The sequence below is a fragment of the Tamandua tetradactyla genome, chromosome 9 (assembly GCF_023851605.1).
Source record: "Tamandua tetradactyla isolate mTamTet1 chromosome 9, mTamTet1.pri, whole genome shotgun sequence".
Lineage (NCBI taxonomy): Eukaryota > Metazoa > Chordata > Mammalia > Pilosa > Myrmecophagidae > Tamandua > Tamandua tetradactyla.
This window is the reverse complement of record NC_135335.1, coordinates 28,150,782-28,163,295: the sequence shown is the minus strand read 5'-3', so window position 1 is coordinate 28,163,295 and position 12,514 is coordinate 28,150,782. Positions and strand designations below refer to the sequence as shown.

Sequence of the window (12,514 nt, the reverse complement as noted above, 5' to 3'; positions counted from 1 at the left end):
CAAATTTCACAGAGTGCCAGATGAATGTTCTCTAAAAATGGAGTTTTTCACTAAAAGATGCTCATAGCAGCCAGTGGAACACCCATTTAACTCAGTTTTCAAAAGTAAAAATGAAACTAGTTTTACAGATTGCCAGTTACATGTTGTATGAAAATAAAACTTTGGGCTAAAATAGATGGTAGCATTGACAGGAACATGTATTGAACTCAGTTTTCAAAACTAAAAATGATACTGCTATGACAGAGTACCAGCTGAATATTTATTGAAAATAGTGTTTTTTGAATAAAAGAAACATATCAGCAAGTGGAACAAGCATTTAACTGAGCTTTCAAGACTAAAACAAATCCTAGTTTCACACAGTGCAAATGGTATGTTGTGTGAAAATGAAGTTTTTGGCTAAAAGAAGCACATATTCACTCTAATCCTAACACTAAAGCTAAACCTAACCTTAATCTTAACCCTTAACCCTTAACCCTAACCTTAACCCTAACCCTAACCCTAACCCTAAACCCTAACCCTAATTCTAAACCCTGACCCTAACCTTAAACTCTAACCTTAACCCTAAACCCTAACTCTAATCCCTAACCCTAACTCATACATATGTCATCCTGGCTGGGGGTAGCCAAAATGACCTCTGAATGTCTCCTACATTGCTCCAGTTGCCCCATCAAAGCACAGAGGGTACAGCAGGCAGAGGAAGCTACACATGGTTTAGTGTTCAGTCTTTTATATTGCCCAGCAGTGGGCCAAAAGATGTTTCTCAGAAAGAGAGTAGTTATCTGTGGAGGGTGGCAGGGATTTGCTCCAAAATCTACATACAGGTATGATGTGACAGTGGTAGCCATACAGAGGCCGCTTGCTGGGACATCCCTGAGGGAGAGTGTTGAAAGGAAATCCTCCCAGTGGGCAGGAGCTTGAGCAGTGCATATGGTTGTACATTTTTCTTGGAAGGAGAAATGGCTAGAGTTGTGTTTGAACTGGATGATTGGGGACTGCCATGGTCAGGTTCATGTGCCAACTTGGCCAGGAAGTGGTCCCCATTTGTCTGGCTGGGCAAGTGCTGACCTGTCTGTTGCTAAGAGGACATTTCACAGAATTAAATTGTGATCACATTGGCTGCATCCACAGCTGATTGTATTTGTAATTAGCCAAGGGGAGTGTCTTCTACAATGAGTGAAGCTTAATTTAATCACTGGAAGGCTTTTAAGGAGGATTCAGAAGAGACAGTTTCTCTTCCTTCTTCGGGTGGGGAGTCTCTCCTGTGGAGTTTGTCCAGACCCTTCATCGTAGTCATCAGCTTCACAGCCCGCCCTACGGATTTAAAAATTTTATAAGTACGGATTATAAATTTTATAACTATGGATATTTCCTGTTGATTCTGTTTCTCTAGAGAACTCTAGCTAATACAGGGACTATGAAGGAACATGATTGGAAAACTGGTTACAAAGGGGTCTGGGAATAGTTTTGTCCAAAGTCTTTTCCGAGTGGAAATAAAATATTTGTTTCACATATGAATGTTCACCATAGGGCAGATTCAGGAGAGAAAGATTTTAATAATCAAGCAGGAAAGGTGACCCATTTTTTGGATAACAGACAGCCTCTTTCCCCAACACTTCTGTCATTTTCCAAAGGGCTCATGTACAAAATGGCCATAATGATAGGAATGGAGATGATTTATTGGGTCAGCAATATGGAATTCCATCCCCAGAAGCCTACCTGTCCAATTTTCCAGCAAGATGGACCAAAACTCAGTCCCCAATACGGCACTATAACAGAGGTGGTCAGCCTGCTACTTGTGATGGGTTGATTACATTGGACCATTTGCATCATGCAAGAGGTAGCAATTTGTTCTAACTGGAAGAAGCACATACTCTGGGTGTGGAGTTCCCTGCACCGCATTACATGCCTCTGCATATACTACCATCCATGGACTTACAGAAGTCCTTAATGGACTTGACTCCAACTGCTTGACACATGAAGTGCAGGAAAGGGCACATGATCATGGAATTCACTAGTCTTACCATGTTCCCCATAATTCTGAAGTAGGTGGATTTTTAAAATGGTGAAATGACCCTTTGAAGATTCAATTATGGCACCAACTGCATGGGAATGCCTACCAGGCCTGGGGTGTTATTCTCCAGGAGGAGATGTTCACTCTAAATCAGCATCCATTCGATGCTACTGTTTCTCTCATAGCTAGGAATCACAGGCCCAGGAATCAAAGGATGTAAATGAGAGTTGCAACACTCATTAACCTTAGTGATCCAGTAAAAAAAAAATTTGCTTTCTGTCCTTGCAACCCTAAGCTCTGCTAGTCTGCAGCTCCTAGTTTCAAAGGGGAGAGTACTTTTGCCAGGAGATACAATGATTAGACTTAACTGGAAATTAAGACTGAGAACTGACCTCTTTGTGCTCCATGTGCCTCTGAATTAAGAGGCAAGGATAAGAATTACTCTACTGCTTGGGTAATTGATCCTGATTATCAAGGGAAAATAGGAATGCAACCACAAAATGGTGGTGGAGAAGAATTTTCATGGAATGCAGTAGATAAGTTTGGGCATCTCCAATACCAATCTCTCTGATTAAAATTAATGGAAAACTCATCTGTCCATATCCTGGATAAAAGGAGCACCAGATACGAGGTTTTCATTATCAAACGCTCAAAATTTAAAAGCTATATAGTTACACAGTTGTCTTCAAGAATCAAGGCTACTGAAACACAGTTCAGCAGTTTCAAGTACTTCCCTCTAGCCACTCCAATACACCATAAACTAAAAAGGAACATCTGTATAATGCATAAGAATAACCTCCAAGATAACCTGTCAACTCTGAAATCTCTCAGCCACTGAAACTTTATTTCGTCTCATTTCTCTCATTCCCCTTTTGGTCAAGAAGGGTTTCTCAATCCCGTGATACTGGCTCCTGGCTCATCTACATGACTTAGGTACCACATTGCCAGGGAGATTTATGCCCTGGGAGGCACATCCTACATAGTGGGGAGGCCACATCTGAACAACAAAAGAGCTTCTCTGGGGGATGATTCTTAACCATAATTATAAGTAGGTTAGCCTATTTTTCTAGTTTGCTAGCTACTGGAATCTGATATATCAGATACAGAATGGCTTTTAAAATAGGGAATTTATTAAGTTGAAAGTTTATAGTTCTAAGTTTGTGAAAATGTCCAAATTAAAGCAAAGCTATAGAAATGTCCAAATTAAGGCACCACAGAGGTTACCTGCACTCAAGAAACGCCGATGAAGTTCAAGGTTTCTCTCTCAACTGGAAAGGTACGTGGCAAACATAGCACTATCTGTTAGCTTTCTCCCCAGTCCTCTTGTTTCATGAAGCTCCCCTGGGGCATATTTTTTCTTCATCTCCAAAGGTCTCTGGCTGTGTGGGCTCTGTAACTCTCATGGCTCATTCACTTTCCTCCAAAATGTTTCCTCTTTTAAAGGATTCCAGCAAACTAATTAAGACCCACCTGGAATGGGCAGAGCCACATCTCCATGGAGATAATCTGATCGAGTTTCCAATCTACAGTTCTGAATAAGGATTAGAAGAAACATCTGCTTCCACAAGATGGATCAGGATTAAAAAATGGCTTTTCCTTTCAAACCTGCTCATTGCATCCTCTGGACCCTAAAAAAGATATGTTTTTCCCATATACAAAATACATTCGAGACTTCCAGGAAGATGGCTGACTACCGTAGTTCCAGATCAGCCCTGCTCCATGGAAAAGTTAGAGAAAGGACAGGAGGGCAGCTGACGTGGGAGAGCCTTCTGCACCACATGTGGCAGCCCTGGTTGCAGAGGCGAAAGAATTGAAAGTCAGAAAGTGGGAGCCTGGCATGGAGGCGAGGAGTTGCAGAGACCACGGGAGTGCATGGACAGGAACACGGGACTACGAAACTCTGAGAAAACGCCAACCTGTGCAGCTGGGTCACATCTGCCCCCAATCCATGAAGGCATAACGCTGACCTGTTGCCACAGCTCTACACATGCGCGCAAATGGGCCTGTGCCTTAGACCAGCCCACACCAGGGTTACGCCCCCCAGACCGGTGCCCCTGCACAGCTACATCCTCCCTGGCCACTGGGTGCCAATGTTCACAAGCATCGGTGTAACTTCCCCAACCTGTGCCCATACCTGTCCTGAAACAAATCACCATACTGCGCACTCTACCCCATGCCCTGCTTCCTGCTGTACAACCATCTTGCAAATACAAGGCCTTAGACTACTGAAAGAAATCAACTCCCAAAGTAAATCAATCAAGATATTTACATGCCACGAAGACAACAGAAGATCATGAAGCATATCACAATGCAGACAGATATAGCCCTGCCATATGACCAAATTAAAACGCCAGAAGAGACCCAGATGTTGGAACAACTAATCTAAGATGTTCATACAACTCTACTTAAGAAAATAAGTGGGATAGCAAATGACATAAAGGAGATTAAGAAGACAGTAGAAGAGTACAAAGAGGAATTTGAAAGAATAAATAGAAAAATAGCAGAAATTACAAAGATTAAAGACTCTGTGGACCAAATAAAAACTTACTAGAGGCACACAATACCAGATTTGAAGAGACAGAAGAAAGAATAAGTGATATAGAGGGCAGAATAATTGACTTTGAAAACTCAAAACAGCAAATGACATTTCCCTGGGAACTCAGGGAAATGATAGACAAAACAAAGCCCACAAATATAAGAATCATTGGTGTCCCAGAAGAAGAAGAGAGGAGTAAAGCATTAGGAAGAGTAATTGAGGATATAAAGGGGGAAAGCTTCCCAACCCTCATAAAGGACATGAATATACAAGTTAAAGAAGCCCAAAGAATCCCAAACAGAATAAATCCAAATAGGCCTTCCCCAAGACACATACCAATCAGTCTGTCAAATGTTGAAGAGAAGCAGAAAATCCTGAAAGCAGTAAGAGAAAAACTACATACAAGGGAAATCAAATAAGACTGACTTCAGACGACTCAACTAGCACCCTGGTAGCGAGAAGTCAGTAATACATTCAAGATCATGAAAGAGAAAAACTTCCAGCCAAGAATTCTGTTCCCAGCCAAACTGTCCCTTAAAATTGAGAGACAGAGATTAAAGTTTTCACAGACAAAGAGGTCCTGAAAGAATTTGTCAACAAGAGACTGGCCCTATAAGAAATACTAAAAGGAATTCTGCTGGCTGAAAAAAAGAGACAGGAGAGGGAGGTCTGGAGGAGAGCACAGAATTGAAGAGTACCACTAAGGGTAATTTAAATAATACAAATAGAAAGGGGGAAAAGAATATATAGATCTAACAAATAAAATAAAAAAAGATAAGATGGTGGAATCAAGAAACATCTTTTCAGTAATAACTTTGAAAGTTAAGGGACTGGACATACCAATCAAAAGACACAGTTTGGCGAATGTATTAAGAAACATAATCCAGCTATGTGCTGCTTACAAGAGACACATTTTAGACACAGGATACAAATAGATTGAAAGTGAAAGGATGAAGAAAAAGATTTTCCACACAAGTTGTAACCAAAAGAAAGCTGGAGTAGCTATACTATCAGACAAAATAGACTTTAAATGTAAAGACATCATAAGAGACAAAGAAGGCCACTGCAAAAAGGAACATGTCGTGAGGCATGCAATGATATGAATGAACATGTGGGACATTTGGTGAGACAAAATAAGCCAGAAACAAAAAACAACAATGGTATGGTCACCTTTAGAAAATGCTTATAAGAAAACAGAGGCCTAGATTGTAAGCATTTAGAGTAGACACATTAAGTCTAGAGTGGTGATTATTATTTCTGGATTATGAGAGGCTGTTTTATATATATAACCTGATTTTTAGAGATTTGAATGAAGTCAAACAGGTTGGGGTTAAAGTAATTCAGTACATAGTGGTAAGGAAGACAGTGTCTATTTTAGAACCACACATACTCTTTGAGACCAATGGAAGAAAGGTTCATTTGATCTGGAACTGAAATTTTCTGTAGTGTAAAATCTAATTCAGCCTATCTGTATAGCTCATTTGAACAACTGAAATGCAGGAAGCACAGAATAAGAAAGAGGTACTTTAATACTGTATAGATTATTTTAATGCCTGGATACATCCTAGAGTATATTAAGCAGGTAAACAAAAAGTATTGGGAAAGTTACCTGAGGGATGGGAGAGAGAATATGGAACTATTAAACCTTACCATCAGGTAATCCCCTGATACTGTGTCAAACTTTAGGGACATCCAAATCTATAGGCCATGACCTCAATCATGAGGCTTACTCTTGTGAAGCTTATATAGGTAGCAGAGAAACTGAGACTACCTATAGGCATGCCTAAGAGTTACTTCTGGAGGACCTTGTTGTTTCTCAGATGTGGCCTCACTCTCTCTAAGCCCAACTCTGCAAGTGAGATCATTGCCCTTCCCCCTACATGGGACAGAACATCCAGGGGTGGAAGTCTCCCTGACAACGTGGCAGATGCCTCCCAGGGATGAATCCAGACCTGGCACCATGGGATAAACAATTATATCCTGACCAAATGGGGAAAAAGAACTATAACTAATAAAGTATCAGTGGCAGGGGCCATGGTGGCTCAGCAGGCAAGAACGCTTGCCTGTCGTGCTTCCCGGTGCCTGCCCATGTATAAAAAAATAAAAAAAGTATCAGTGGCAGAGAGAGTTTGGGTACAGTCAAGAAGCTGCTCTGGAGGTTGCTCTATGTAAGCTTCAGGTAGACCTTGCTACCTATCACAACCGGCCTACCCCCAACCAGGACTATTCCAGCCAATCCTGGAGAACACCTAGAGCAAGGTATAGGATTCCACAAGGGTTTCAGGCACTGGAGTGACTTTCCAGAAACCTACAGCCTCCAGATGTGTCCCAGAGAAGTCCTGAAACCTAGCCCAGCCTCTCCAAAGTATCAGATAGTGGCATTTTCCTACTCCATATTAGTGACAGACCTTTCCAATACAAAAAAATTTAGAATTGTCATAGCCCAAACAACCCCAAAGAGAGGTATGGAATGATCAAAGGTGATGGTGGAATTATATATAGAAGATAGGACTTAACAAATTAATATAAATGCTGAATCATTAAATTGATATCTCTTTTGGTTTCCAGTATTTTGGAGTGGCTAGAGCTGGAGACCTAAAATTGTGAAATTGTGACCCATGTCAAGGTGTGAAATATGTTCTACAATGAATTGTGGTGCTGTGCTTTGAAATTTATAGCTTTCTTGTATATATGTTATTGTTCACAAAAAAAAGAAGGAAAAAAAGTCAATTGTGATGATAAAAATGTATTTTTTTTTACATGGGCAGGCACTGGGAAATGAACCCGGGCCCTCTGGCATCACAGGCAAGCATTTCTGCCTGCTGAGCCACCATGGCCCGCCGATAAAAATGTATTTAAGCCCTCTAACCTCCTACATTCTGGAGCAGCTAGAAGGAAAAATATGAAAGGATCGTGTGGTAGCCCATGACAAACTCTGGGATCTATCCTGTAACCACTTTTAAAAGAGTGCTTTGAAAACTATTACTTTTTTATTTCTTTTCTTTGTATATATGTTATACTATACAATAAAAAAAGTTAAAAAAAAAAGAAAGAAAAGGTTAGAATGGGCATAGTCCAAATAGCCCTACAGAGTGTGAGAAAGATCAGAGGTGATGGTGGAGTCATACAGAGAAATTTGGGTTTAGCAAATGAGGGCTGAATCATTTTACTGATATTTCTTTTTGCCTCCAGTACCTTTGAGCAATTAGAAATAAACACTTAATATTGAGGAATTGTAACTCATACCAAACTGTGAAATATGTTCTTCAACTATTTGTTGTAATGTGCTTTGAAATGTATTGCTTTTAGGTATGTACGTTATTTAAAGAGAAGGAGTATAACAAAGAAGATAGGATTTAGCAAATGGGTTTGACTGTTGAGTCAATATATTGACATTTCTGTCAGTCTCCAGTGTCTTGGAGGCAATAGAAGGAAAAGCCTGAAATTGTGGAACTGTAAGCCATGCCAAGCTGTGAAGTCTGTTCCATTACTACTTGTTGAAATGCATGTTGAGGTTTGTTGCTTTTTTGTATGTATTTCACAATTAAAAAAGTTAAAAAAAAATACATTCATTCCATCACAATATCAGAAAGCCTTAAACCAGTTCAGTAACTATACAAATACAATACAAAGTCAGAAACAATACAGAATATCATCAAAGTCCACTACAGGCATGGTCTGTCCTAAGGCAAAATGCTTTTCTGGTCCTGGACTTGTAAAACTCAAACCAAGTTATTTGCTGCCAACATAGAAAAAAAATACTGTCATAGGATAAATATTCCCATTTCCATGGAAAGAAATTGGAAGGAACACAGGGGTCACCAGACCCCAAAATTTTTGAAAACCTGCAGGGTAAACTCATTAGGTTCAAAGTCTGAGAGTCATTTATCTTCAGGGCTTTGGAAAGTGGCAGTCCCACCCTTTCCTATGCAGTGGCCCACCTCTCTCCGAATGCAACCTTGGGGGACATTGGGGAGACTACCTTTTTATCAGCTCTACCCCCTCCAAGCATCGGGGCCACAACCGGGCTCTCTGTCATCTCCGGCGCACATGCTCAACCCCTCCATTGGGTGGCAGCCAGCCTCTCCCCAAACCCCAAGGAATGTGCTTCATCCTCTCTAAGGCCTGAGGTGGCATGACTCCAGTGCAATGAAGTGGAAGGCCCATCCTCTGCCTTCAGGACAAACTCACCATCTCCAAGTACTTGGGTGGGTCCACTGTCCTGGCCTCAGGCTTCTTGACTTCAGACCCCAGCCTCCATGGTTCTGCCTCTGAAGACATTAGTGGTTCCATTTATACAGGTCCCACAGCACTTGTTGTCTTTCTATGTAGTCAGAAAGGATCATGCCCATCAGATATAAGCAGTTTCCACAAGTCCTTCCTGGATAACTCCACCTCCAATCCTGCCTTTTTCTGAAATGGCTGACTGGTTACACGTTTGGTTTAAATCCTCACATGGGGCACTATTCTCTGGGGTCACTTTCTGGAGGCCCAGAATTTTCCAGAACGTCAACTTCTGGTTTCTTTGTACCCAAGAACTCAGTTCTTAGCTTATCTCTTTCTTGTCACATTTCACTATAAGCTGCAAGGAGAAAGTAGGCTAAACTTTGCACATTTAATTTGTAAATTTAATCTGTAAATTTAATTTGGCTCAGTGGCAGAATTCTCACCTGCCATGCTGGAGACCCAGGTTTGAGTCCTGGAGCCTGCCCATGCAAAAAGAAAAATCTACCTTCCTGTCAAAGCCACCAGTCAATTTTTCCAGAGTATCTGCATTTTAAAACAAGGATCTCCTTCCTTCCATTTGCAATAATACACATCTCATTTCTGTCTAGAGCCTTGTCAGAGGCATCCTTAGAATCCACATTTTTACCAACAGTCTCTTCAAAGCATTCTAAACCTTCTCTGTGAAGCACCTCACAACTACTCCAGAATTAAGCATCTCATTTATTGTGTCTAATTCCTTCCCAGTAAAAGCTCTATCAGGTGTGCAACGGTTGAATATAGTCAAAAGTTTTTCAGGAGCTATAGACCAGTAGTAGGACTAAAGCACAAGTCCATGTCTTTAAATCGTGATCTTAAATGCCTTATTTTCTCAACCTCTTTTTAACACCAAATTTTCCTTTGAATCGTTCATTCTTTTACGTTCCTATACGTTGTTAGATAGAATTCCTGTGATTTGCACACTATTCTGTTAATGTTATAGAGGGCTAACTTAAATAAAAGGATAGCACTCCAAAAATAGATTATTACTTAAAGCTGAGGTTTCTGCGATGTTAAGTAACAGGGTACATGTACTTTAAAAGATGTCCCAGTGTTGCCTCTGTGACCTAACTAGGCTGACTTCAGTATCCTCAGGGACAAGCCCAGACAGAGTTCACCAGAGTGTCATTTACACTGAAGACTTCACACATTCAAAGCTTCCAGTCAACTCCAAGTTTCAAGTCCCCAACATGAAAAGAAAACCAAGGATCACCACACATCTGAAGAAGCTCTGTGAAAGGTACAGAAAGGTTTAAGCATACATACAACAAAATGACAGTATTTGCTTGCTCTTGGAAAAGTCACCCCCCCAAATTTTTGTTTTTCCACACTGACTGTTGTTAAATTTTACTCGATGTAAACAGAGATAGAGTGATCTAAACATGAAAGCTGACAAGAAAAACATATAAATCAGATGTGAAAAAGTACACTGAGGAAAATATAAAAGGCATTAATTCATTAGTGAACTCAATGATCTATAAGAAATAAATCACAACAGCTATGAATGATAATAGCATTATATTTTTATTGCCTAATACTTCATTTTACTCTTTTCATGCTTCGTGTGGTTAATATGCCTTCTTTTCTGCTTTGCTATATTTATCATAATACGTTACTATTTAAACGTTTTGATCCATTCATTCCTAGACTTCTGCTTCCTATGTCAATACTATTCTGTTGTTTCTCTTTAAGATAGTTATCTCACTTAGCTGCTTCATATACAGTTTCCTGAACTCATTTCTTGCTCCTCCAGCATATAATTTACCCAGTAGAAAACTAGGAAGGGATGGAGTCCAGACCCTAATTAGAGTCAGGCAATGGCGAGTTCAAAAAAGGGGAGGGAAAGGACTAACTTTTGGGCAGAGAGCCTGCAGCAGCCAAGACTCCGTGGTCACTCACCTGTGAAGTCTTAAGCCCCAAAGAATTCTTCAAGTTGGGTCCTTGCTCTCAGGCCCCCAGGAGCAGGAAACATTGGGATTAGACTGGAAACCGCTGACCTGCATGTTAAGAAAGGAAGGTGGGTGTGATTTCCTGAGCACACCACTCCCTACCTGTTGTCACAATTCCTCACAAAGCAGGGTTTTTGTAAATCTCTGACTTTACCCCTGTAGACATCACATTAAAGTCCTGGACTTTCACCCCCAAGAGAGCCTCTTTTGTTGCTCAGATGTGGCCTCTCTCTCCAGCCAACACAACAAGCAAACTCACCACCCTCCCCCTGTTTACGTGGGACATAACTCCCAGGGGTGTGGACCTCCCTGGCAACGTGGGACAGAAATCCTAGAATGAGCTGAGATTCAGCATCAAGGGATTGAGAATACCTTCTCAATCAAAAGGGGGAAGAGTGAAATGAGACAAAGCGTCAATGGTTGAGAGATTCCAAACAAAGTTGAGAGGTTATCCTGGAGGTTATTCTTATGCATTGAGTAGATTTCACCTTGTTATCAAGATGTAATGGAGAGGCTGGAGGGAACAGCCTGAAAATGTAGAGCTGTGTTCCAGTGGTCATGTTTCTTGATGATGATTGATAATGATATAGCTTTCACAATGTGACTGTGTGATTGTGAAAACCTTGTGTCTGATGCTCCTTTTATCTACCTTGTCAACAGACGAGTAAAACATGTGGAATAAAAATAAATAATGGGGGAACAAATGTTAAAATAAATTTAGTTTGAAATGCTAGTGATCAATGAAGGCGAGGGGTAAGGGGTATGGTATGTATAATCTTTTTTTTCTGTTTTCGTTTTATTTCTTTTTCTGTTGTCTTTTTATTTCTTTTTCTGAATTGATGCAAATGTTCTAAGAAATGAATAGGCAACTAAGTGATGATATTGTGAATTACTGATTATATACAGAGAATGAAATGATTACATATTAATGTTTTAATTTGTTTGTTAAATTTTTTAATTAATAAATACATTAATTAAAAAAAAAAGTCCTGGACTTTGCCACTGATTCCTGATGTTAGAGCAAGAGGAGGCAAAGTTTTTCACAAGGCAAGGAGTTAGGAAGGCCAGGAACAGAACTGAAAACTTTTCAGCTTTTCCTCTCACAGATGTGGAAGGCATCCTGCGCTCAAGGATGCAACCACTCACAAACTCCACTACACACACACACACACACACACACACACACACACACACACACATGCTTACATGCACACATGTACACCCCAGGTCAAAACAGCCTTCCCTTCTCCCAGAGATGTGTAATGGTTCTGGTTTTACTTGTTTCTGGATACCATGTTGTCTTCTTCTGCAGTTTTTTTTTTCAGGGAGGCTCTCTTAATTCATCATCTTGCTAGAAACTGGATCTCCTAATAGTGCTTTCAAATTTATTTAGTATTGAGAGGATTTGCCAAAACTCTGACAAGTGGTGGATCCCTAAGATGAGTGACTCCTGAGCCTTTTCCTCATGCAACACCATGGGGACAATGGACAATTAGGATTTACTCCAAATCTCAGCTTTCAGTCCACTCTGAATATTAGACTCCTGTTCTAGTTTGCTAGCTGGCAGAATGCAACACACCAGAGATGGATTGGCTTTTAATAAAAGGGGATTTATTTCATTAGTTCTTCAGAGGAAAGGCAGCTAACTTTCCAATGAGGTTCTTTCTTACATGGGAAGGCACAGGATGATCTCTGCTGGCCTTCTCTCCAGGCCACTGGGTTCCAACAACTTTCCCCGGGGTGATTTCTTTCTGC

The 12,514-nt window shown here is 40.6% G+C and overlaps 1 long non-coding RNA gene across 2 annotated transcripts in view; it reads right to left on the bottom strand.

Annotated features, from left to right (window-relative positions):
* Positions 1-460: 460 nt before the first annotated feature.
* The window catches only part of LOC143646879 (uncharacterized), a 115,744-nt gene continuing 103,690 nt past the window's right edge, over positions 461-12,514 (bottom strand). For both annotated transcript variants that reach the window (XR_013157700.1, XR_013157701.1), the window contains 3 exons: positions 10,710-10,807; positions 8,739-8,871; positions 461-1,311 (listed from right to left, as the gene is read on the bottom strand). This is a non-coding gene — a long non-coding RNA (uncharacterized LOC143646879). The remainder of the gene's footprint in view (positions 1,312-8,738; positions 8,872-10,709; positions 10,808-12,514) is intronic.